The sequence below is a fragment of the Abramis brama genome, assembly GCF_963993115.1.
Source record: "Abramis brama genome assembly, chromosome: 5".
In the NCBI taxonomy this organism is placed as follows: Eukaryota; Metazoa; Chordata; class Actinopteri; order Cypriniformes; family Leuciscidae; genus Abramis; species Abramis brama.
In genome coordinates, this window is record NC_139967.1 from 811758 (window position 1) to 817500 (window position 5743).

The 5743-nt window shown below is 36.1% G+C and overlaps 1 protein-coding gene across 1 annotated transcript in view; it reads right to left on the reverse strand.

Moving 5' to 3' along the window:
- Positions 1 to 2068: 2068 nt before the first annotated feature.
- mbd2 (methyl-CpG binding domain protein 2) overlaps positions 2069 to 5743 on the reverse strand; it is a 36267-nt gene continuing 32592 nt past the window's right edge. Inside the window, exon 7 of the mRNA XM_084114945.1 lies at positions 2069 to 2546. The gene's annotated coding sequence lies outside the window, so the exon portion shown is untranslated. The remainder of the gene's footprint in view (positions 2547 to 5743) is intronic.

The following is a 5743-nucleotide window of genomic DNA, read 5'->3' on the forward strand; positions in this document are numbered from 1 at the left end:
CAAGTATTATTTTATTTTATTTTTCCCAAAAAAAATTAAATAAATATTCTTACTCAAACTTTTGAATGGTAGTGTTTAATGTTACAAAATATTCTATTTCAGATAAATGCTGTTCATTTGACCTTTCTATTCATCAAAGAATGCTGAAATAAAAATGTAAATATCTGTTTTCAACACTGTTAATAATCATAAATGTTTCTTGATCATCAAATCATCATATTAGAGTGATTTCTGAAGGATCATGTGACACTGAAGACTGGAGTAATGATGCTGAAAATTCAGCTTTGATCACAGGAATAAATTACACTTTACTGTATATTCACATAGAAAACAGATGATTTACATTATAATATTATTTCACAATATTACTGTTTTTCTTGTATTTTTAATAAATTAAATGCAGCCTTGATGAGCAGAAGAGACTCTTTCAAAAATATTAAATATCTTACAGATCCCAAACTTTTAACTGGTAGTGTAGATCGTGATCAACTGGGTCACTCTCAGGAGAAAACGCTCACGCTCACACACACACACACACACACACACACACAGCTGTTAGTCGTGAACGATGGACGATACACTCCACTGACCCTGATGATGAACTTCTGTCTGTACAGGATCATAAAACCGCAGTTCTTCAGTCTTTTGTGGGAAGAAACACAAAAGCGTGTGAATGATCTATAGATCAGCTGTGGGCATGTGACCTTTCCTGACCCAGCCCCCTTTTCCACCGAAGTGACTGATTGGATAATCAACCGAAAACAAAACAAAAACGCTGCTGGCCAGGCCAATGATTAGTCTTGATTTATACGGGAAACCTGAGGTTGTTTATCCAGTGTCGGGATGTTTTATAGCTGCAAAATGGAGGAAAAAGAACAAACGGACAATCAGCTAAAGCGGTTTTCTGAAACGGTGCGATGACAAGTTCATAATTAAATTATTGTGATGAGATTGTTAAAAGCAGCAGTAAACGAGAACCAGATGTGTGGGCCTTCCTTCTGTGTGTCTCTGAGTGAGTTCAGGTAGTGTGACAGCGCAGCGCTTCTGGGTCGTACGACAGAACGGAGGCTCACCATTGGCCAGCATCACACACATGACCAGCGTCGGCCAATAGTGAGCCTCCGTTCTGACGTACGACCCAGAAGCGCTGCGCTGTCACACTACATCAACTCACTCAGAGACACACAGAAGAACATGAAGAGTTGAATAAAGTCGTTAGTTTTGTTTGTTTTTGTGCACAGAAAGTATTCTCGTCGCTTGATGAACTTAAGGTTGAGCCGCTGTAGTCACTGGACTATTTTAAACATTGTCTTTACTAACTTTCTGGACCGGCAAGTTTCAATAACAGAGAAGCCTGTGGAGGAGTGAGACAGCGCTCAGATTTACTCAACAATATCTTCATTTGTGTTCTGAAGATGAACGAGAGTCTGACGGGGTTGAACAACATGAGGGAGAGTAATTACTGACAGAACTTTCATTTCTGGGTGAACTAACCCTTTAATCATCACAGCAAACGAGATAAAGTGAGATTAAAGAATTGACCGGAAAGACATTATTCACTCGTATGAGAGACAGTCGCTACAATGTGACATCGCATCAATAATGCAAATCACTGGATTATAAACACTGCTATTTATAAATGAGCAGGAGTGTTAAAGCGTATGAAATGTAATTCATTACGATACTGTGATTTGTTCATTCATTCCTCCATAAAATCGGCTCCAGTCAGTCAGGCTACTAATCAGATGTGGCAGCGTTAATACGAACGTGTAATTATGAGTTTCAGACTAATTTCGTGCTTTGTAACTTTGAATCATTTCTTCAACAAATACAAGTGGCATTTAAAAATAAGAGCATTTCATAAAGACATTAAACACACATCATAGAGAATCAACACCATACTAGATACACGACCACAAGATCACAAGATATATATACATACATACATACATACATATATTACACAGTGCTGAACTTCTTCAAAACACACTAAACATTTTAAAGCATTATCAGTTGTATGTTGTAGAATAAAACGTAAATGTCTGTTGAAGTAAAACATAAGAGCATATTTGTGAATATAATCATTTATTTCTCTAGAATGATGCAAGAAATGTACACATCTTTATCTCAAGGTATAAAATTTTTTCTTAAATAAGCAGTTTTTCATTCATACATTTGTAAATGTATTAATTATTTGTTACAAACCCTGAAGAGAGCACATCCCGTACGACCAACGACAACAAAAACAAGAGTAAAAATAATTTGCAATACAAATCCAGCGACGGTCACCTGAATTGACATGAGGAATTATTGCTCTGTATTTGTCCATTAAAAAAAGCTGTATTTTCTGTCTAGTGACTTCTGTCTGACACATTGTTCTCAATTATATATAGATATGTACATCAAAATATATGCTCTAGTTGAAAAAGGCCTTGGTTGAAGCTATCTGTAATGGATTATGAACGTGTGCTTGGTTCAGCTGCTGTTGACGCAGACTGATGACATCATTTCCAGGACGTCCACGTGACTCCAGTGCACAAAGAAATCTGGAAAATAAATGATAATTCACCATCAATGAATGTGCGAAGTAAGTTAATAGATGCTCTATGCTTTTCTGAACAAAAATGGCCATTTTTCATGAGCAGTAGGTGGCGCTGTTCCCAGATTTGGCATGTAGTCTCAGATTATGGAGCTGATGAAGTGCACCAAGTTTAGTTTCAATAGATTAAAGTATTGCCAAAACATAGCAGTTCATCTAATTTCGGGTCAACATCGTTAACTTCCCATTTTGAACAGAAAATAATATCAAAATTCTGTGCACTGATCATCTGAGTCAATGTGGGTAAGAATCTGACAAAATTTGGCGGAATACAGGATATTTCAAAATGGCGACTACTGTAATGGGCGGAGTCTTAATGTAAGAGATTGAATGTGATCAGCATGATGAGAGGAATCAGGTGCACTAAGACTTTTGTTTCTAGAACAAATGGTTCAAAAGTTATAACCAAAAGAAAATTAATTTTTGAACTGGTGGTGGCGCTATAGAGTTGGTCCTAGAGACCCTAAAACTGTCAGATTACTATTCAGGACTAAGTGTGCTCCAGTGCTCAAAGAAATAAATGTAAATTCAGCATCAATGAAAGTGCAATTTGTGTAAACTACGTTAATAGCTGCTCTCTGATTGATTGATTGATTGATTGATTGAACAAAAATCGCAAAACATTTTTCATGACCAGTAGGTGGCGCCGTTCTGAAATTTGGCATGTACCCTCAGATCATGATGCTGATGAAGTGCACCAAGTTTTGTTTCGATAGATTAAAGTATTACCAAAATACAGAACTTAATATAATTTGGGGTCGACATTGTTAAATTCACATCGTCATAACTTTTGAACACAAAAGAATATTGAAATTCTGTTCAGACTTTTGCCCAGTGATCATCTGAGCCAATTTGGGTAAGAATGACAAAATTTGAAGGAGTAGTAGCAGGAAAAAGGAATACAGTATATTTCAAAGAAATCTGAAAAATGCATGTTAATTCAGCATCAGTGAATGTGCAAGTTAATAGATGCTCTCTGATTTTAAGTTCTGAACAAAAATAGCCATTTTTCATGACCAGTGGGTGGCGCTGTTCCCAAAGTTGGCATGTACCCTCAGATCATGGTGCTGATGAAGTGCACCAAGTTTCATTTCAACAGATTAAGGTATTACCAAAATATAGCAGCTAATCTGATTTCAGGACAACATCGTTAAATTCACATCATCATAAATTTTGAACACAAAAGAATATCGAAAACTCGGTTTGGCCCAGTGATCATCTGTGCCGTCTGTTAATTCAGCATCAATAAATGAAAACTCATGTAAAGTAAGTTAGTAGTTGCTACATCGGGACACTGGACTGACCAATCGCAACACAACTAGCGGCTTTATAATGCGCAATAAAACTCCAAATGTCCACTATAGTAAACTTATAATGAGATAAACCTTCTGCTTTTGTAAAACACACAGACGGGATCCTTCTGTCAGACTCACAGATCAGACGTTAAAACGCCCTCAGAGATTCACACAGATCGATAACGGCTGTTATATTAAATACACTCGAGACGAACGAGTGAAACGGGAGAGACACAGACGGAGATGAGGGTCAAATGAAGCTGAACTGCATTTATAAAAACTCCATCGACAAAATATACTCAATGTAAAGCCAAATATACACTATATAGGAAATCTTGGCTCTGTGAATGTTTATTTTGTCGCTAAAGTGTGACTATATTATCGGCCAGCTCTTTATTTAAAGTTAACAGTAAAGTCTCTTAAAGTGATTAATACTACATACATATATATATATACATACATATATATATATATATACATATATATATATATATATATATATATATATATATATATATATATATATATATATATATAAATCTTAACTATGATTGTTTGTATCGTCTCAAAATGTAACTTTATTATCATCCAACTGTAATCTGATAAATGTGACTATAAGGCATGAAGATATTATAAACAATAACATCATGATTTTCTGTAAAGCTGCTTTGAACACACACACACACACTCGCATTTACAGTAACACACTTTTCAAATCGTGTGTTTTATTGTTCATCAGTGAAATAAATAGACCCACCACTGTAAACATGATTTCTACTTTATGGCTTTAATTCATTCTGTACAGCAAGCTGCCATATTCAATTATAAATAAATGATATTAAAACACTTTTATCTCTGTTTGAATGTTTTCCGCAGTAATTTCATCTGATAAAGGGAACATATTTACAAGCACAATTAAACCTAATCATCATAAAATGTGTTTTTAATCACATCAGAAAACACAAATCATGCACACGCAGAGAAAATGCAACGTGTAAATGTACATAAATATCAATGCTTTTAAGTTTTAATGCGGGTCCATCACAGAGGCGTGTTCAATCAGTCCGCGAGCCGCGCGGGGTAATTAGCATCTTCATTAGCAGAAGCTTTTCACTTACGCCGAGATTTCAGGATAAAGGGGGTAATTAACACAAACTGCCCTACAATTTAAGAGTTTGTGTGAAGCATTAATTACACACTCACGGCACAACAAACAGAGCGCTGCGGGGTTGAAAACCGCTTGTATAATATTATAAAGCTGCTAGTTTAGTCAGTCAGTAACCTTACTTTGCACGTTTTATGCTTTCAGTCTCGTTATTATCATGTAGAAACCAAGTGTGCAGCAAACGTCCTGAAAAGATATTTGTGAGATGTCTATGATCCAGCATGCCAATAAGATTTTACCGGACCCGTCACATGGGCTGTGTGTGTGCTGATGAACTCTGGGAGATCCAGGGTCCCGTTATGCAAGCATAATCGCTACAAACATTCCTTTGTTACACTGTCGACAAAACTGGTTAATAAGAAACTCCAGTAATACAACTGCATGTATTGTTGGCGGATTAGAGGTAATATAACTACAGGAGTTGCATGCTTTTTAGGCAATTTATGAACTAAAAGTGTTAATCTTTTTATTTTCTAGTGCAAAACACAAGAATAGTGTTTTTATTTAGTTTAGTTTAATGTGGAATGAATATTAATGCTTGAATGATGGATGTTTTTGGTGGGTTGACGTTGCAGCAGTTCTTCTCATCTCTCATCTAACACAAGTTTCTCCTACAGGAGACGATAAGAAGTACCTTGACCTTGAAAAGTGATCTCGATCGCCCCCTGGTGGCCGGCTGCAGTA